Raw genomic sequence first — 21591 nt, 5'->3', positions numbered from 1 at the left:
CAATGCACGAAGCGGAGGCGTCGAATATTGCGAGCCCTGCAGGGGTGCGCAGCCCCTCCTCCTTTTCCGTCACCATTTCCTTCTCTCATACACTATATAGCTGCATTTCAGCATGCCAGAGGGTTGCATGCAGATATGCTGCCTACCAGCCTTCTCATAGCTGCATGTCACCCTGAGAAGCCGCACGAGACGGGTTAACGATTACCACAGCGCCAATATTCGAAAATTTCAAATATTCGCAAACCCTGATTGTACTATACGTATTTTTCGAAAATTTTAAGAATAGTTTGGGACATTCTCATTTATTCAAGAGTGTACATTCAAAAATATTCAAAGAGCACATTCCCCAATAAGTGGCCGCGAATGGCGCTGGCTAACACTCCCGCATATATATATAATACACCAGGACCCGTATTCACAAAAAAAAAAAAAAAACGTCTTAGGCTAAAACTTTTCGTAAGAGAATATTTCAGCCAATCCCGATGCGGGGCATACCATTAACGGAGCCGGCTGACCAATGGGAAAGCGCACTTACGAAGGAGTATAGTTGTGTGAATTCGGCCCCAGAGGAAGTGGAAGGAGGGACATCCATCTCACTTCACTTAGCCATAGTCGTAGCCATAGTCGTAGCCATAGTAGAAAACAGCGCGATGCAACGAAGACAAAAGAGACAAAACAGTCTTGTATTCGTAGTATCGCGCTGTTTTCTATACTATGAACATGTATCAAGAAGCTCAAGTTCGCACGCTTTCGCAATCGTATAGCGCTGCAAAAAAATTCATGCGGAAGGTTACATGCATTCCACTTGCCCGAAAGCTCGTCTTGCATTCCTTCCACTTTCATTTTTCACTCTCGCGTTTACTTGATTTGAGATTAGTGCGAATTCAGTTATCAGCTGCACCGACCATGAGGTTTAAATCATGTAAGTGCAGACAGCATGCCTATTGCAGTGCGGAATTGTTGGCTCAGCTTTAGCTGAAAACACTTTGTTTTGTCACCGGGTCTAGTGCAAACATGTTTGTTTGTGGAAGAAGGAAGATATGATTGTGGCGGTTTTTGTTTCATTTTAAATTACCCTTACTCTTCGGCTTCTCATTTTCCTTTAGCCTTCGTTACACTGTATGCCCCCATCCAGTGCGCGAGAGTTGGGAAACGAAAAAGCAACACGTCCCAACTGAACCATACACGTAACTTACGCAGCCCTTTCTGCAATTTTCCTCGCCCGCCCAGCCTTTTTTTTCCAAGCTCTGCGTCGCTTTCTCATTTCAGTCTCGGTGTCTCTGGAACTCCACCCTCCTCTTATACGTCCCAGCAGTGTCATATTGAACAGAATCCCCAACTCGGGCGCTAAATGCGCCAGGCTGGTTCCCCAGCCAATAATAAACTACGGCAAGAACGGAGACAGGGCACGGTGACGGGAAAGGCACGAACGGGTCGAATGTGCTAGTAGAGTAAGTTCGCGCCGAAGCTACAGCAGAAATAGTGCGGGTAAAAATTTTGAAACAAAAATGCGATATACTATACATAAATAAACGAGTGCGAGATTTCGTCTGCTCGGAGCAGACGACGAGACCGAGCAGACGACGAGGCGAAATCTCGTCCAGGCACGAGAAAGACTAAAACGAGGAAGAGAGAATAAAGTTGAGGATGAAAGGAACGAAGAGCGAGGCACCTCCAATATAAACACGACGGGGGTTTCCCCTTGTTTCCGTATTTCCTAGCTCTGAAGAGATGTGAAAAAACAGAAAGGTGCAAAGAAAGTAGCGTACACAACCAGACAGAGAACCAAAATGGCGGTAGGGAGAGGAGGTCAAAGCGGGGCAGGCGCCTCGGAGCGCGCGCGCTGCCTTCGAATTCAATTCCGAGGGGAGCAACCAATCAAATTCCGCCGCGGCGCGCGAGGTCGGAGATTGCCAATATGCCTGGGCCCCCGCGCTGTGCTCACGCCGTTCCCACTACCACGTTGGGGACGGCCGGCGGAGGCTGCTGGCTTGCCAAGCACTGTTCCTTCGTAAAGAAAGCTGCCCGAGGTGAACGAAGAGAAGCCATCCCTGCAGAAGAGAACGCCACCGCTTCTTTCATCTCCGGTGTACCTCGAGACACTGTCCCCCCCCCCCCCCCCACGCCCCTCCCCTCCATCTAAACTCCGCCGACTACGCGCCTTCGTTCTATCATCCTTTCTTTCGGTTCTTTGTTGACGTTTCATTTTCTTTTCGTAGAAGCCTCCCCCTCTTTCACCTCTTCCGAGATGCGCCGAACCGAGCGCCGTCGGCGGCGACGAAAGAACAAGAAAGATTAACGAGACTAAAGGAAATAAAATTGGGCGCGTACCGAAAGAAGAAAGGCAGGGGGGGGGGGTGGAAGAGAAGAACAAACAAGCCTCCAAATGGAGCAGCGAACAAGGGAGGCGCGGTGGAAAGCGGCGCAAGAAAGAAGAGATGACGAGAGACGCATACTACAATGAAGGCAAACAAAAGGATGAACAAGACGGAGGAGGCAAAGACAGCGCGGGAGGTGATAGGCAGAGCGAAGAAGTGGTGGACGGCCGCGAACGCATAGCATATGGATGATGCTGGTCGAGAAGTGCGAAGGATGAAGTCGAGGCAAGCAGGGCGCGAGGAGATCCAGTGGAACGCGTACCGTGCACTGTTTACCCTTTACTCGGGAATTCTAGAACACCACGCGGGAGGGTGATGAGGGTTGGAAGGGAGTGGAGAGTGGACGGGATATACATGAAGTATTGAGGAGTTAGAGGAGGGTGCTGCTGCAAAATGGATAACTGGGCTAGTTATTCGGCTTAGGAGGGCTTTGGTTCGGGCAAGTTGGTGCGACATCCGCAAAGTTAATCAGCACGATAAAACATAGCCACAAGAAAACGCGCACACGCAGGACCAGCGCTTTTTTTCTCTCGCATTTATTTTCTGGTTCTCGCATTCTTTTTTAAGTTCCAAGTGTTTTATAGGAAGTAAACCCGAAACAGAAGTTTCCGAATCAGTACTTCAGTCAGTCTTTTTGGCAGCATAAAAAGAAGAATCTTCTTCAAAGCTCAAATTTAACAAACTGTATCTCGTGAGGTATATTCGGACATACAAACTAACCAATGAAATTTGCGGGGGTGGACGAGTCGTACTGTGACTCCCGAAGATTGAAAAACAGAAAAGAAACGATCAAAAACGAGTAACAGAAACAAATTAAGTAAGAGAAGAATAAGAAAAAAAAACACTCCTTTGTTGTCCTTGATAGCTTTTTCTTTGTTTGTTCTTGTCACCCTCGCAAGCTCGCCCATGTGCAGGGCCGTAGCCAGAAATTTCCGCGAAGGAGTACAACCAACCTTTATGTATGCTGGTGCGGGCGTTTGTATGAGTGCGATCCAACGCTAAACCGGCACACATGCAAAACTAAAAAATTCCGTGGGAGGAGCGGGGGGGGGGACCCCCTCCCTCGCCCCTGGCTACACCAATGCCCATGTGATGCCCTTTGCTTGGCAACTTGAAAACTGTTCGACCCCTCCGGTCCCTGGTCTCCTTGTCCGTCACCGCGCGTTCAATGAAATCCCAAGCTCCCGGGATTCCAGAGTGGATCAGAGCTTAGGGGGCGCTGCAGACGCCGCTCCATATATAGATGCGGGCTGCGTGCAGTCTGCACCCAAACCAAGAGGTCTCGTTTCTACACTGACACTGTTTTTTCTCAACCTCGTTTTTCCAGAACACTTAAAAATATATACCGGACAGAGCCACAAGTTGTAGCCCTCGTGCCCCCCCCCCCCCCCCCCGTCCACCAGCGCTAAAAATTCTCGTTTCGCTACTGTTGTTGACTTTCCCGGCGTTAACGCTACGCGCGCGCATTTCCCCACGTTTTAATAATTTATTTATTTTTTTCGAGACATCTCAAGCTGCGCGCAAAACAACACAGCGGGGAGGGGGGGGGGGGGGCAGAAGGCTCATCGAGACGGGAGGCTTTAAAACGTCGCGAGATCAAAGGAGGAGGAGGGGGATTTGGAGACGGTGGAAGTGTATCAAGACAGAGTAAAGTAAGACCCCCCCCCCCCCTTCCTCCCTCCGAAACTCCCCACCCCATAACACGAAAGTGCAAGTTCTGAGCTTCCCGTGACCGAGCCTCCGGCAAAAGCCACGCGAAACAAGCACACACAGATACTTAAAAGTTGAAAAAAAAAATGTTATACCGATAAAGAAATACCCACCACAGAGCTCTCACCATACAGAGCGCCTTTGCCTAATCTAGTATAGAGAAAACCCTGTAACAAAGTAAACAACGAAACAATAAAAAGAAAAAAAAGACTAATAAAGAGAAACAGCGAGAGTTTAATATGGCCGGGTGAAACTTCAGCACGCTGTGAGGGGGCTTTAAAAGTTGCTCTAAAACGCCACGCCTCCTCCTCCTCTTCTTCTTCCCGCTACAGTCTTTCACTCCTATAGACACACACAAAGTCAGCGCGGGCAGTATTACACCAGAAACCACCCTCGGGCAGTCGATCGTCGCTGGTGGCGGCGTAGGATACACGTATATCCCCGAGAAAGCTCATATACACAAAATAAGAGACGACGTTGGTTTTTCTTCAATTCGGCCATCTTCCCGAGGAAGATCAACGCGCGGAGGAAGAGGATGGCATCGAAGAAGATCATCGCTTCGTTTTTCCCGCGAGCTTCCGAAACTAAAACTCGCGATTCGAAGCACGCAAACTAGTATTTATATTATACGCGGCCGCATCATCGCACTGCGAGCCGTTGTTTCAAGAAAAAACGTGGAGGCCGGCAACCGTGAAAAAGTTAATGCTAAGGAAGTGCGGGGCAGGGCAGGCCAGTCGTTATTTTTTCGCGCTTCCTTGGATACGAAATACAGCGGATAGAGTGACGAGACCCTTATGGTGGCAGTATGGTACTCATATGAACTCTTCAGGCAAGATGGGCTCAGAGGTATACAAACACAATTAGAGTACACTTAAGCGGAAAAGAAACGATACGTAAGATAAGTGTGTAAGCTTTAGCTATAGCATTATAGGAAACGTATTTTATTCGGTGGCTCCGTAGAAATTTTCGTGGGCATGTATATTAGAGGAAGAATAAGAGCGTATATACAATGCGTACATATAATCCTCCCCTGTTCGCAGCTGGCCGGCTGACAAAGGAACACAGGATGGGATGAGCTCAGTAAGCGTGATGACGACATAAATCCCGTAACGGCGGGATAAACTCACGCACATCGCTGTGCAACCTAAGCCGACGAACTAAATTTTGCAAAAAAAAAAAAATAAGAAGTAAAACAAGATGGTTAGGTTTAAAGAACGTCACGTATACATGTATAACAACACCAGCGAAGAAAATTCGATCTCAGAGGGACTTGGGTGTATAAGCAACACAATGCAATCGAACAAACGAAGTATATACGGAGAATACGGGGAGCTTTCCTACACAGTCAAGTATTGTGCGGAGCCTTGCGTGAAACGCGGTAATACAATCGATCCCTTCTTTTTCCACACTCTCTCTTCCTTTGCGACCAAACCTTCGCTGGGTCGATTGTTATCTGAACGGCGTGCAATCTCAGATTTCTTCCCTTTTTTTTTCTGTTTTGTTAGCTTTCCGGTTCCGCTGGAAGTGCACACGGGCCCGCCCCCTTGCGGCTGCGTCTAGCTAGGCCTGCTTGCTGCAAGCTGGAGCAAATAATGGGGATGCACGCATTGCGTGCGACGCACCACAAACAACTGGCGGGAGAAAGATGATCCCGAAGAGCTGACGGGCGCCTGAGACGACAAGCCGCTCAGGCGTGCGTGCGCTCTATATATATACACGGCGTATACCTTATGAACGTATACGAGAATTTCAAAAAATTTTATTCTACCGCCATCTAGGATAGGTATACCATTAGGGCAATAGGTATAACTTGACTGCCAGACTATAGGTCAAATATAGGAAACCAGAAGGTTCTTTCTTTTCTTTTTTTGAAGTCATGGAGAAGATCGAAGCTTAAGCAACATGAAATGCGTGGCGTTAATGCAGTAGGTTTCACGACGCTAACCTAACCTAACCCGAAGACACAAACAACATGCCAATATTATAAAACTCTATGCTGATAGGTTAATGTCTGAACGAAAAAGTGGAGAAACATAACAGTATACCGTGTGCTAGACGCTAACTACAAGACTATAACAATAAAGCGCGCACAAACTGCCGCGCCACCTTTGAGAAGACGGAGGAAACTGCGATGCCCCGCGATAACGAATCAGGGGCATGAAAAGAGCGCGTGTGATTTGCTCGCAAGTTAAACCTTCGTCATTTTTGCGTTATACTAGTTTAACCTCCCGTATATAGTTCGGCCTACAATGGTTCGTCCCCCTTCGCTAACCTTGGCACAGATGGATCTAAAGCCATGCATCCTTCAATATAGTATACAGCGCCACAGTGAAGTCCGCAAGTGCCATGGGTTGCACACCGCAGTGCTCGCTTAGCGTATATATTCGCGAAACGTTGCCCAGCACGCGGCAGTATACTTTATTCCATCCATTATCGTGATCGCCGGCGGCGCCATTATCGTAATCATCATCCCAAGGAGAGGTTGTAACGAGTGATATATTTCTTCTCCCACTGCGAATCGATGCCGCTTATACATGGCTGCCCTCCATTCCTACAGTCCTCCTCTCCCTTTAGCCACCCCTCCTCCTCCTATCCTAAAGAGAGCCAGCACTACCTCAAACTTCACTTAACAATGGATCGTCATTGCCTGCATTATCCGTTCTTCTATATATTAGACAAAGGAAAAAAGACGATAAAACGGCCAAAACTGCGGGAATATATAGAAGAGGAAGAGCGCGCGCGCGTCGTGCTTAGCCAAGCCGATCCAAGTCGATCTTCCCCGCCGGCCTCGCACAATCAGCGGATCCAGGGGCAGTTAGTTAGCGGCCTGCATGTGCGCGAAACTCCGCGCGGGAAGCTGTAGATAAAATGTGCCGACGGCTCTGCCTGGTGCGGCAAGTGCAGAAACGATCGAGAGGAAACCCCCTATAGAAGAAAAGAAAAAAGAAAGCGCCGTGCACACACACACACGCGCGCACACTAAGTAATGCGGGCATTAGAGAAGCTTTTCACCGCGGCCGCTTTAGCCCTTCGTCGTCGACTACGGCGCCGTAGAATTATCGTCGCGCAGCGACCGAACGGCGCGGGGTTCCAGCAGCCAAAGCGTCGTCCTGTGCAGGGGTATAAACGCTTGGATTGAACTGGTAGGCCGAAAAGACGGGGGGGGGGGGGGTGTATAGGAGGTGGGGGAGGGCAAGGGCGGGCGAGCGTAAAGAAAGCCCAAGAGGATTACCGAAAAATAATGCGCACATAACGAGCACCCTGATCCCCTCCCTTCCAAAAGATCCTTCCAGTTCTCGAACCAACCGGCCCATACCGTCCTTCTCCAACTTGCAACGAGCTGGTGGCGGAGAAGTGCAATAGCGTGACGGCAGCTACATTGTAGAGCTGCGCCGGGGTGATGATGCCAGAGGGCACTCCCCGCACCTCCGCATCTTCTGTCTGTGGAAAGCGAGCGATCAGTGCCCGGACGCCGAAACGCAATGTAGTTACGCGTACGATGAGAGACGCAGCGCAACATATGAAGGATGAAGAGACAAGTCAGGAGGAGGAGGATACAACGTTTATTAATGCGAAGAAGAAAGAAAAATAAATAAAATTAAAAGGAGGGGACGTTTCAAGGGTGGGTTCCCCATTCCAGGACACCAGTGGCCGCCGCTGCTCGCCCGGCTTGATCCAGGAGACCCCGTGTCTTCGGGTCCTAATAAAGGTCGCGTTAACTGCTGCGTCACAAGTGGTTCTGCCGCGCATGCTCACGATGCCTGCGCGTGAACGCCTTTCCGGATATCCACGGAGCCTTCCCGAAAACCATGGAATGGCGCACCGTCGAAGCGATCGCATCCGGATGGAGCCCGACTGGCCATACCGAACGACTCTATTGTGTACCACGGGGGCAGCTCTTTGTCATTTCTTTTCTTTTCTTTTTAATCTTGGTTCTCGCTCAAACATCAGCATTGTTTTCCCACGAGGCTCACCGGAGGCAAGGCTTTCCACCGCCATGCCGCAACAGATGCGCCGTAAAAGTGGACGACGAGAAAGCAGAAGTGAACTACAAGAAGAAGGGCATGAAACACGCGGATGTCGACGCAAGCACGCATGCGCGTAACGTGCAGACGTGATCCGTAGCTTAGTGCGCCGAGAAGAAAAATCGTGACCACCACCTGTGGAGAGCGCTGGAGGATGGACAAGGGCTCATCACCCAAGGACTCTCTCCTCTCGCCGACTCGATCTGCAGCCGCATTGACCACCAAGAGTCCATCAACGACGTGGTTGAGTCTCTCACCGCAGGGTGGCGCGAGGGTGGGGAGGAGGAGAGTTAACAGAGCGAGGGCTCGGACGTGGGAACCGAGCCATTTGACGACTTCGCAGCGAACCACCACTCGCGTTCGCTCGCGGACCTGCATGCCTTCAGAAGCCTCGGCGTGCAAACGTTACTGCCCTTTCCCGAGAGCGTACGCGCATGCGCGAGGTGTAGAGAGCGTAGAAGGCTAGACGAGCGTTCGCGTCTGCGTTCAAGCCACCTTGACCAGCCACATCCGATGAAATAAATAAAAAGAAAGAAATGCACGGAACGAATAAACAGCAGCGAGTGCACGGCCGAAGACGAGTGAGGCGGCGAAAAGAGGCTACATAAATAGAGTTGCTCGTTCCAAGAGGTTTCTTACAAGGTTGCGTGCCGTCTCCTCGAACGGAGGATAAACTCTCGCTGGTTGCGTAGGAGTCGACGATCGACACACGTCGAACCGAACGCCAGTGGGAAGCTGTCAAGGTTGCTCACGAGCTAGAAGTATGTAGCGTCAGTGCTTTAAGGTCTCCCTTTGTTCAATGAGGGAAGAGTGTGAGGAGGGGGGGGGGAAGCATCGATCGAGGGGCGCGCCCCCAGTCCACATGCGCTCAAATGTATGTATGTATGCATGTATGTATGTATGTATGTATGTATGTATGTATGTATGTATGTATGTATGTATGTATGTATGTATGTATGTATGTATGTATGTATGTATGTATGTATGTATGTATGTGCGTGCGTGCGTGCGTGCGTGCGTGCGTGCGAAAGCGGCTGCACACCGTGCACGCATCGTTGATCAAGGGGGCAAGGGGGGCCGACTTCCTTCATAAAGTTTTGCTGGAGGAAACCAGTTTCCCGCTTCCATCCCCACCCCTATCCTCCGCTGATCTTATGCCACCGAGCTGGGTAATAAATCGCGCGACGGAAAAGAATAGCTCAACAACTTTTTTTTTCTGTAAGCAGGAACGAATAACGGATACTTCCTTCAACCAAGATAGATGAACGATATACGTGGGACGGTGCGGTATACCTTCAATCGATAGATGTGGAGCAGAGTGGTGTACGGCGCAAAAGCTCGCATACATGTTAGGTGTCTCATTTATCTATTAAACCTCTAAGCAGTGAGTTTCTGACTCACATAGGCAGATGAAGTAGGACTCTGCTAAGGCAGGTGCTTCTTTTCTTTCAACAAGGAAAAAAAAAAAAACGAGGAAGAGTTTTCTTGGCTAACGGTGTGCTTTTGACGAGCTCGGTACTCTTGCCCATGCGGCTCCCTATGAAGAAATTCCGAACTGGTAATTCTTAAGAAAACAGACCAACAAAGAAAACGCAGTGACGCTGGAGATGTATAGGAAGAACAGTAGCGAGAGAGTCTCGGTCCTTTGAGAAGTGCATAATACGCACGACGCATAAGAGGCCGTGATAAGGCGTCTCTAAACTCCTATAAGGCCCACGTACTGGCAAGCCAGGCTTATCCTTATCTCTCGTCTTCAGTATCCTTATCGTTTCTATAACCTTAACGCGCTTCATAAACAAGAAGCCAGTATTCACAAACCAACGTTATAACTATCTCCTGCCCCGATTATCGTATTCGTGCCCTTAATGCGCATTAACGACACAAAAACGATAAGGAAAAACACAGATAAGGGTATATAAGGTTGATTTGTTAATGAGTACCTGACAGACGTTTTGGAGTCGCCTAAGTCGTTTTGGAGTCGCCAAGTCTGCCCACACCTTTACTCAGACGGAGGACCTTCCTGTCAGTGTTTAAGGTGCAGGGTTATGGTACGTTTTTGACGATAATGGCGACCGTGGACACCTGATGTTGCACTCCAAGAGCTGTTCACCCCCAGAAAGACGGGGACCAAAGGCAGGCCGTTGTGAGCCGCACTTTTAATTTAATTTTTAATTTAATTTTTCCATCCATTGCGAAGCTTGATTCCATTCGAACTCGGGGAGGGGGGGTGCTACGCTGAAATGCCCCCCCTCCCCCGCTCCCTAATGAAGAACATTGCGCACGTCTACGCCCTTAGGAGACGACCCACAGATAAAGTGCGTGCACGATCAGTAGGTAACCGAGCGAAAGACGGTCGCCATCACTCACGGCGGATGTTACATATGAGGGCGGATAAGCGGCTCGCTTGCCAGCAGCGTGAGAAATGAACCGCCGAACGAGCGATAGCGCGGTGTCGCAAGCCGAGCGACACAAGAGAAAAAAAAAAGCCCGGATCCGGCCAGTCACCGCACCGCACGAGCCCGCACTGTACAGGGCTTCGAGCAGTATAATATCGATCGTTCTATGTATATATAGGAAGGCCACGGCCGTCGCTATATATATAGACGATCTTATTTTCGATGCACGGGCGCCACGATCTTGGGCGCGTTTTACACGAATGTTTTCTCGGTGTTGCAAGTCGTGATGTCAGATTGAAATGGTCATTAATAAACACTGAATGCATCCGTGCAGCTGTTTTCGTGAGTGTGGGTGTAACTGTACAAAGTATCACATGTTTTGTTGTTACAGATACAAAGCGACAATGTACAAAGCGACAAAACCCCCATGCCCCGATCATTTACTCCGTGGTAGCGGAGTGAAGTCGGCACATGTCGTCGAAAAACGCCCCTTGCTTAATGAGGGAGTTTATGAACGACATGACCTTGTTAAACTCCCCACGGAGTTTTAGGTCACGTGGTTAGAAACTCCCTATGGGAGGTTTAAAAAGTATTTTTGGTCGTGACGTGCGTGCCGTGGTTAAAAACTCCCTATGGGAGTTTTAAAAACCATTTTTGGTCGTGACGTGCGTGCGTGTGTGAATGTGCGTGTAGCACGCCGGTGTGAAGCTCCAGTGCCTTGTGTGGGTCGCCGTGTGAGCATTTGTCGACAGACAACGAAGTTATCAGTGCAGCGAGGATTTGCAACGACCGGTTGGTTTGTGTAGACGTGTAGGACTATTTTCTCCACTGAACCGTTCTGGTCAGAGACAAGTTCAACTCGCGCCAGCGTCCGACCGCGAACACATCGAGCTGGCTGTCCCGTGTTTATTCTCCCGTCAAGCGGCAATGCCCATGCACACGAGTGCAAGCCTCCGACACGCCACGGATACCTCGCTTCAACGTGCCGAGTTACGAAGAAGTGCGAAGAATAATTTCATCGGTAACAAAAGTAAGCTGTTGCGATCGTCAGCGGGTTGTTTCTGGAGTTTCACCGGCTAAACTTCGAAGCAGTAAGAAGTAGGCTTCGCTACGTCGTCGGCATCAAGGCCGGCCGGCGGCCGGTGTGAGAGCTGCGCCGGCGACGCGCTCGCTCCGACCACCGGCAACGCTTGCTTCTCGGAGTGTCACCGAACGATGTTTCACCGGCTGCAACTTCTAAGCGGTAAGAAGGCTTCGCTACGTCGTCGGTACCAAGCCGGCGACGTAGCGAACTCGCACCGCCACACCGGTCGCCGTGGTGAGTTCTACGAGCTCGCACCGGCCACCGGTGAAGCAAAGAATATGTTTCACAGAAAATAAAAGCTGCTGGAATGAATAAGCGCCATGCAACCACCGCTGTCAAACGTCTAGCGAGAAGGCGAGCGCCGATACGAGACAGATTGAACCAACGTGCGACCGCCGATGTACTGCGAGCAACAGGAACCGCGACTGCGAGCCGTCTCGTTCGTTGTAAGTGCATCGCTCCGTAGCTTAACGCGGACAGCGGACTCGGATAGCGGCAGTGTGTGTGTAAAAAAAAACGGCGACGAAAACTGTACAGCAGCAAGTATTTTGTGATCGCGAGCTGTCGTTCATCGTATAGCCGTGCCGTACTCCCGGGAGAGGCCTAGCGACGCCCTCGGCCACAACGCGGTATACCGGCGGGGCGACGCATTTCTTCGCCGGTGTTGCTCGTGAATGTGTGCCGCTGAAGCGTTTGTGCACGGCCGCTCGTGGTTCGTGTACGATTATGTGCATTTTACAGACTCACGCACAGTACTGCTAAGGCGGATACACCCCATGTGACAGAGTGCCAGCTGATAATCAAAATTCGCTAATTAAGAAGGCGTTGAATGTTAGGTGGGTTTATAGTAAAAGATAGGTGTGCCTCAGTGGTATCTATAAGCTCATCACAAATTTACACGTACGCCATGAATGTTTGTTGCTTAATTTCGGGGAAAGAAGTGTCCCATCTGAGCCACATTGGAGGTCAAGATGTGGTGCCTATATATACTCGGTGACGAAAAAAGTGGTTGTGAAGCGCTGGTGAGTTGTTGTCAGTGTGAGTGTTGTATTACTTTGCGAACGTTGTGTGCATGTTTGTGTACGTGTGATCCAGTTTGCGTGTTTCAATGCTAATTTAATTAAAGAGCGAACAGCATTTTTTCTTTTTGATGGTTATAAAAATTTACTCCCATATTTACCTGGAAAAGCTCCCCTATGGATGTAAACAAAAACTCCCCTCTGTCCATCCAAAAACCCCGTCCTGTTGGGGAGTAAATTTCTTACTCCGTCCGGACGGTGTTTTTAAAACCCCCATCAGGGCGTGCGCTAGAGGACAAGCCATTTACTCCCATCTCGGCTTATTTTTGCTAACAGTGTACGGTGCTGGCAGCAGGAAGCTCGAGCGTACTCAATGTGTTGAGTGCCGAAGGCGCCGCGAAAGTCGCGCGCTGGCTGTATGTGTAGTTTTGCAATGGTCCCACTGACAGTCTTATACTTAAGGGCGAGACAGACGGTCCGATTTTGCATCCGATCCGACGTCCGACGCGGCGGTGCGGCAGCCGGAATGGTGATGTTTCGTCGTATCGGATCGTCAGATTGGACGTCCGACGTGCATCAAAACGGGTAGATATTTTCGTCTCCGCATTGGACCGTCGGACGGCCGCAGCCAATGACAGCAAGGGAGACGTGTGACGTCTGCCGCTAGTGGCGCCGCTGTCGCCGCTCCGATCACAATGGCCAAGGCAAGTCGGGGCTCTAGACATTTTCTGGCATCGCCACTCGGGGCGGCATGATAAACATTGAGTACAATTTGCTTGTGACGCGAAATCATTCCTGGTTGAATAAAGTGACGTTTGAAGTGCGCCATTCCGGAAAGCCAACGCCTGTTTCCTAACAGGGAGATAGCGAGCAGCGATCTCGCTAGGGGTTACGTGGGGTGATGAAATTAAGAAGTTAGTAGGAATAGAATGGAATCAGCTCGCGTAAGAAAATGCTAAAGTGGATGTCAAAAGGGAGAGGCCCTCGTCCCGCAGTGGTGGCATAAAAAGATGATTATGATGACGATGATAGCGTATCATACATATGGACGCTGCTGCTCCCCCCTCCAAGGCACTGCGTGCTCGACAAGCCCGGCAGCAGCGCGCCAAGCACAACCAGAAAAACGGCTCCATTACCCACCCATCCACCCACACCGAACGGCGCATTCTGCGAATCGGCTGGGAAGCTGGCAGCTAGCTCCCCGGATGCGTACAGAAGCTGCAGCGGGCAGGACGACGGAGATGGGGCGGCAGTCGTATCACATGGCGCCCGGCCATCCGTCCCGATAAGGGCCAAACGACGCGAGCACAGTGGGTGCGATGAGACAGCGCTGCAGCTGCTGGACTTAGGACTTTGCCACCCTCCTCCCTTCCTTCAATCCTTCCTCCCCCCTCTCTCTCTACAGTGTTACGTACACACCAGTATACACGTACGATCGTCATGCCCCCCTCTCTCTCTCGCTCTCTCCTGTGTTACGTATACACCAGTGGACACGTACGTAGAGTCGCCATCCTCTCTCTCTCTCTCTCTCTCTCCTGTTTTACGTATACACTAGCCTACATGTAAGTAGAGTCACCATCGCCGCCAGACGAACCCGCACGAGCGCGCTCGCGCAGGGACGCAAATGGGGGTGTCAGATGGCGCCAACAGAGCCGGTCCCAGCCCGCCTCCAGCCCTGCACCCAGGGATGCTGCAGTGCTGCGCGCAGAAAGTGCTGCGCGCCCAGCGGGAACGGCACAGGGCGACGGCGGCGGCTGCGCCGGGAGGTGGAAAATAAGCTCGCGCTGATGCGCGAAATTGGTATGCGCGCACAGACCGACCGACGCATGGACTCAGTCCCTGGAGGAGGTGTGTGGTGATTTTCCTGTACTGCTGCGGCTTCTATGGGCGACGCGTGCAGCAAAGTGGGAGGGGACCCGGGAAACAGTATAGACCAACATAGACCAGGAGCCGAGATGTGTTATCTGTTCCTCGGCAAAGAAAATCGCTCAGCTTCGCAAGCCTCGAGGGAACCGGACAAATTTGCAAGCCAGAGGAGAAGGCAACGCGCTCGCACGCGCGCACACGCGCGCGCGCGCGCACGCACACACACACACACACACACACACACACACACACACACACACACACACACACACACACACACACACACACACACACACACACACACACCAACGAAAGGATCCCATATTCCAATGGCGGACAGCCGTGTTAGTTGGAGGCTAGATATAACTGAATTTTGAGGACAATGCCCAAAGAAAACGAGGAAGAGCGTGAACAGGACAATACAGAGACGGACTAGGCGCTTGGTCCGTCTCGGTCTCGTCCTGTTCGTGCTATTTCTCGTTTTCTATGGCCATGTGCCAACCGGCCCAAATAAGCACTTCAGTGCGAGGCCAATGTCTTCGTAGGCTTCTCCCAACCCGTTGCTGTGACGGGATGTGACGTCTACGATAGATTTCTGACCGAATAAAACTACCGTATTTTGTCGCGTACTACAAGCGATCGCAAACTGTTGGCCTGCTATAGACCAATTTGCGGTCTGCAGTAATGTAATAATAATAATAAAAAAAGAAATAACGTTGACAATCCGCTGTTTATTACAGCAACACTATCTTCCTTTCCATCTCGAACCAATGACTGAGCTGTCTACTAATTCATTCCCGTGACTTACTTCTTAAACCGCTGGAACATACTTAGCAATGCGAAGACAGTAACCACCCCTTCAATGGACTGATTCTGTGCGCTGCTGCGGAGACGGGACAGCTGTCTTATTTGCCCGCTCAATCATGCGTCCGCCTTGCATTCCCAGTACCTCGGAATCCTCTGTAGCTTCCGTAACGGGATCACGGACGCTGGCAAGCAAAACTACAGGGCAAGTAGCAGAGTCGAGGAAAAAGAAAGGAGTGTAGGGTAGCGCGTACGTGGGAAATACAGTCATACTAAAGGCAACGCCACAAAATCGATCGGGTTATATCCGAAGCGCGGGTGATGCAGAGGATGAGAGAGAGCAAGAGAGAAAGGGGAGGGGCGCTTGGATTTGGCAGGCAAATAAAAAAGAGAAAAAGTTGAAATGGAACCAAACAACTGCGCAAACGCTCAACGAAGGAAGCAGAAATGTGAAGTGAGGGTGTCAGTTTGGGACTTAGACGGCACGGCTCAGCCGCGTGAGCAAAAGGGGTCGTCGGCGCGATTAGGTTAATCCCGCCGGCTGAACCCTGTAGCCACTCCTTCCCACTCCTGGGACCGTTAGGTATATATATCCTTCGAGAACCTCCTTCCGTGGTTTAATCACCGCGCCTATGCCAAGACGCTCAAACCTGACTAACTCACGTTATCAAGTGGTATACAGTCGCTTTAAGAAAGGAGAGAAATAATAAGCTCGCACGGTGCAGCGTTGTTGGAGGAGGGAAAAGGGAGTGATGTAGTATAGTAGTGGTTTGAGGAGAGTAATGAGCAGCACGTCATTTTCATTCTGGAGGTCATTGCGTTGCGGTGATATTTCGACCTAGGCACGCCTGTGGCAACCCATGACGGAGGGTAGTTGTAGACATCGCCCCTCCCCCATCCACATACGCACATCCGGTGAGTCATAAATAATGCTTGAAGACGGACTTCGTACGCCGACATCGTCTCCCCTAGATGTGAACCTAGTACTGTCAGAAAGCTGTACGCTAAACAGGAGAACAACTAGAACAAGAAATACAGCGTCAGCAGCACAGCGAACTCTCTGAACTCAAGCACGGCTCGGGTTTATTTGCGAGCATTGTTATAGCGTATTCTTACTTCGAAGCCGCTGTTATTACGCTAATTATACTGCGTATCACAGTTGTCAGTTAAGGAGATGGGCGTGCATTCACCTCCACCCTTTCCTTCCCGTGTCGCAATCCTTAGCAGCTACAACTACCGGCTGAATTTTGCTATCAGAGATGTACGTAGAGCAAGTAGTACACTTCTTGGGATTAACCTTGCGCAGACAAAGTTCCAAATTGCGATCAGAACCATAGGCGTGCGCAGGGTTCTCCATCAGAGGGGGGGAGGGGGGCGAAGGTTCATCGCAGCGCCCCCCCCCCCTTACTAGGTCAATGCACGAGGCAGATTTAGCGCCCCCCCCCCCCAGACACATAGGTGAATAGGGGGGGGGGGCGGGGGAGGCCACCCCCCGTGAGCACGCCTATGATCACAGCAACGATCAATTTGTATTTTGTGCCTCTATGTAGTTTTACTGAGGGAGAGGCCTCCCTCAACAACACCCCCCCCCCCCCCCCTCCACACACGCACACTTTTATTTTTTTCTTTCCGCCTCCGCTGGAAAATTGGAAAGGTACGCCTTCTGCAGAGTAACTTCAGACACTCTCGAGAGTGTGTAAGCCATCTCCCGTAGCAACTAAACTCGCCTTCTTTTGCTCTTTCTTCTGACACCAGTAAACACTTCCTACACGCCACCGGCGACAGCGCTTTGACCCCTTCGCAAGAAAGACGGTAGGGGAGGCTCTACCGTCAAAACAACCACCACGGGCAAGGGAGGGGGGTGCACAGTTATCGGCTGATCCTCCCGCTACGCGCCGCTCGCTCGCTGCAATAAAACGAGAGAGAGAGAGAAAAAAGAGCGCGCGCAACCGGTGCTCGCGTCCCGGGCAACGGCGCGTGTGTAAACACTAGAGTCCCGAGGAAGCTGCTGCGCGCGCCCGACCTCGCTAACGAGCAGCGAAAGAGTTGTTTCTGGAGGAAAAGAAATTTTCTCCGAAAAGAGGAACACAAAGGAGGGGAAGGACCGAGGAGGGGAAGCTGCAGTGCCTAAAGACTGGCAGGCTTATATTTCGCACCAGATCCCTCGTGTTTGCAGCAGAAAAGATGAGAGAAAGAAAGGGAAGACGACACAGGCAGGAAAGCATGAGCTCCCTCTTGTCTCGGTGTAAACAATGCAGCGTTGTGAAAGCGCGCAAGGAGGCGTAGATGACGACAGGTTGTCGAAAGCGCGAAGGCGCTGCGCGGGCTCCGGCCAACAATTTCGACATAACGGTCGATTTGACAAACAGCGACTCCTCGTGAGGCGGCCGGGAAGCAACAGTTTCCGCGAGAACGTTTGCCACCAACCGACCCGCCGTGGCGTCGCGCGAACGAGGGTGCGGGTTCGATTCTCGGCCCCGACGGCTGCACTACAATGGGGTAGATAATGCTTATCCTTGGTATAGAAAGATTGATGATAGTCAAGTTGGTGCGTGATTTGCAATATATTAGAACACTTTTTTTTTTTTTTTTTTTAGCGCCGTGCCGTTTTAGCGCTCTAATATCTTGTCAACACGTGCGTACGTTGATTTAGGTGCGTGTTCAGTAGCCACAGGTGCTCGAAATCGAGCTTTACCGGGTCTGAACAGCGTCGTCCGCCGTGATCGCCGAAATCGAAACTGGGGGTCCGTGGCCTCCGAAGTAGACGATCTCGGGCGCCTGGATCACCGCTTTTCTTTCGTTTCTTTCTCTTTTTATTTTTTTGAAAATTTGGAAGCTCGTCTTGTCACCGCCGCCGCGCATGCGTAGATTACCCTCCAGGAAAAAGTCAGTTATACTGGATTTCCTTACAATACGACGTGCGTCGTACAGGCGTACCGATTTTGACAGAATTCAACTTAATTTCGACATTTCCTTCAGCGCGCTTATTGTAGCACAGCAATGTAACAAGCCAGACTTTCGGCGAATGGTTTTGGGCTTAAAAATATTTGAATAGACGATCACAGTTCAGAGCATTCGTTTCACGACGGACAGTTTTCAGCGCGCACACAACAAAGACGTAAGGGAAGAACACATACAAGCACATACAAGGCATACATTTACATCTGTTCGAAGACTATGACAAGAAACGATAGCGACAGCGGTCGTCGCAAACATTTCCAGCACTAACTGGATAGCTGTACATGTGGCGGCGAACCGACAATACGTGTCAGCGGTTATATAATCAGTTTATTGGCTTGATTCGAGGGATTCAGCATAACAGTCGGCGTTGTTTCTTCTCTGTCTTCCCTGTGTAGAGTACTATACGCTATGTTTCAGGCCGTACCAAAGTGTGCCAACACTATAGTACCAACGCCGAGCCATCGATCGCGGTCTAAAAACCGTACTACACAGGCCGCCGAGGCGGTGTCGGCGGGTAGTGAGAAAGAGCAAAAGGCCGGAGCCCAGCCCGACCGCTTCGGAAGCCCGCGCGCACACTATACACCCCGTTCGCTTTTATCGCCCCCCGCAGAGGACTTCCCAATCTCCGGGAGCTGCTTCCTCGCTCGTTGTAGTGCGAGGAGCAAAGTATGTGCGTGTGTGTGTGTGAACGGCGTTGCCTCCCAGATAACCCTGCCCGCCCGGTCGCCGCCGCCAACCCCGGGAATATCGTATCTCGCCACGTTGCCGGCCCCCTCCGTTCATTTCCCCTCCATCTCTCCTGCGTGCTATTCTTCTCTTTCACATCCTCTTTTCCTTGGTCGCTGTTTTTCATCGATTCCAAGTTCTTCTACTTCCACGAATAGCTAAGCTAGCTGCCGCTCTGCTTCTGAAGAATATATACGGTTCCCGTTACGTGTACGCAGGGGCAACGACAACGCACTCGCTGAGACGACGAAACGGAGGAACGCGTGAAGTGGGTGAGCGCGCGCATTGTTTAGAAAATGCGCGAGCACACAAGTGTGAAACCCGTGACGAGACGACAAACTGACGGCAGTCAACAGTGCCGGCCCAAGGCGTAGAGCAACGTTCGTAAAAAAAAAAGAAGAAACTGGGCGAAATTTTCACGTGTGAGAGAAGCACACATTCACTAGCTTGAAAGCAAGTATTGGAACCTAAGCAAATATCCCCCCCCCCCCGGGATTAAAATCACCCCTAGCCCCCCAATTCCTTTCCCCCACAAGATCGCAGAAAGCTCTGCCGGCACAAAAAGAACTACAATAATGGCTAAACCACTGCAAGCACCGTTACGCAGAGTGCCGTAAGCCTGCACATGCAAGCACATCTTCAGAGGGAGCATATAATAACCGGCGTTCGTAGTTATAAGCGCTCAATGTCAAGACTTCGAACCAAACTTTCTGATACCTGATACATACGTTTCGTGTTGAATAACGCACGTTGAGGGAATTCATTCCTTAACACCGTATAAAAGAATTCAGCGAAATGTATTTCATTGTAGACCAGGTGCGTTGATTCAACGTGTGCGATACAGTTTGTCCCGCTCTTGGAATGATCACACAAATGAGTGAAGTCAGTGCATCGGGCTCGGCAGCTTCAATCTATATTAGAAGCATTCGTATCGACGAACAAAGGTCGGCTCGCGGAACAGCTTCTTCCTTGCTGGCTTGCGGAAGTGCATCGCAAGCGGGCAGGGAATCGCTTCACTGGACAACGCGACCTACAGGTCAACAATCTTGGTGTGTTCCTATTCTTAGGTTTTGGTCGGGTTAAGTTAGGTTAGCTACCATGTAACCCATGCACTTCTCGTGCCACTAGCCTCAAGCATTACTCCGTCATTGTTAACTAAATCGTGTACAGTCGGCGCGAGACCAGTCCAAACCAATCACAATAACGGCGAGAAATCGTTTGCCAAGGTTCCCAGTTTGGGACTTACCTGGGACGCCAACGTCGAATTCAACAGCACTGTTGTTTATGAAGCAGCGCTGGACGCGAGGACGGAACTCCGCCGCTCCTGCAATGAAGAGGAAGAGGTGTTAGCCATTGATGGAGGATATCATCATCATCCTCGAATGCATCACTACCTGTCAGTTACTGAGGCAACAACAAAAACTACACAACAAGTCAAACTAAGTTTGAGCCATAGCCTTATAATTAAATACGAGGCACTGAACGACATCAGGCACGCCTTTCGTTTTGTTTTCCTTGCTGATGGCCGTTCAGCACTGAAAAAAAAAAAGGGGGGGGGGGGGGGAGATTGGCCAACATTACAGTGATATTGAAGATGAAGCCACTTTATTACTGAAATCCACACAATATTTCAGGACAGAATCAAAAGAAAAAAAAAAACACTTACAAATCATTCATCGCGAAGAAAACCATTTCCTGATACAAGAAACAATTACTCCACGGCTGAGCACTGAACAAACGTCCGTGCAACAATGTCTAAGAGGCTCCTAAAGAAAGAATGTCAAGAATTGGAGATGTTTGCCAATTGCCTAAACCAGATTTCTAAATATGCATGTATGTGTTTCCCCTTAAGGATCAGATAAACAAAAAGAAAGGTCTGTCGATTCCACACGATTACGATGATGATGCTCCTAGGTTACTCGGCCGAGAGTCGGGCGGTGCATATAGTCTTAATATGTTTTTTGTTGTTCTTGTTTTTTTTTTCAATTCCCTACGAGACGTTATAGGGTCAATTACAAAGAAGTTATTCTTAATGAATCCCGATTTTCGACTGCTAACTAAACAATTTTGCGTAATGTCCACATTTTCGGCACTCCTCTTCCTCTTTTCTATTTCTCCTCTTCCTCTTCGCCGTCTTCTCCTTCGCACAATCGGAGCAACGTAGGCCACATCGCAGGACTACAGTCAGCAGGCCACGTGCCTGGCTTTATACTTTCACTAGGGGGCGGCTCCGCTCACTTTTCTTTTCTTTTTTTTCTTTTTCATTTATTTAAAGCGACTCTTCGAATCTGATCCCGAAACGTAACAGCGCAGCACATGGTTCCACACAGAAACATAGCACCGTCCTGATATCGCTGCACAGCTGGCGGCCATATTCGAAGGTCCGGCTATCTCAAGCTCCGTCTACCACCAGCTCTGGCGCAGGGAGGGCACAAGCCGAAATCCCAAAGCGCCACAAATGCAGCCTGCGAAGACTTACGAGGCCAGCAGCAGGTATGTAAGGAAACGAAGAAAAAAAAAACTATAGAATAAGAATGACAAAAAGAAAGTTGGACAATTCTTTTAAAAGCCGAGGAAGCTGGCGCGCACCAGCGGCGGCAGCAGGACAGCAGATCGGTATAG

At 50.3% G+C, this 21591-nt stretch overlaps 1 protein-coding gene across 3 annotated transcripts in view; it reads right to left on the bottom strand.

The window, feature by feature from the left end:
* The window catches only part of LOC119389808 (E1A-binding protein p400), a 236564-nt gene that overhangs the window by 76778 nt on the left and 138195 nt on the right, over positions 1-21591 (bottom strand). For all 3 annotated transcript variants that reach the window (XM_037657195.2, XM_037657198.2, XM_037657197.2), the window contains exon 3: positions 20216-20293. The gene's annotated coding sequence lies outside the window, so the exon portion shown is untranslated. The remainder of the gene's footprint in view (positions 1-20215; positions 20294-21591) is intronic.

The sequence above is a fragment of the Rhipicephalus sanguineus genome, chromosome 4, assembly GCF_013339695.2.
Source record: "Rhipicephalus sanguineus isolate Rsan-2018 chromosome 4, BIME_Rsan_1.4, whole genome shotgun sequence".
NCBI lineage: Eukaryota > Metazoa > Arthropoda > Arachnida > Ixodida > Ixodidae > Rhipicephalus > Rhipicephalus sanguineus.
Note: the sequence above shows the minus strand (reverse complement) of the source record. Positions and strands in the feature narration are given on the sequence as shown.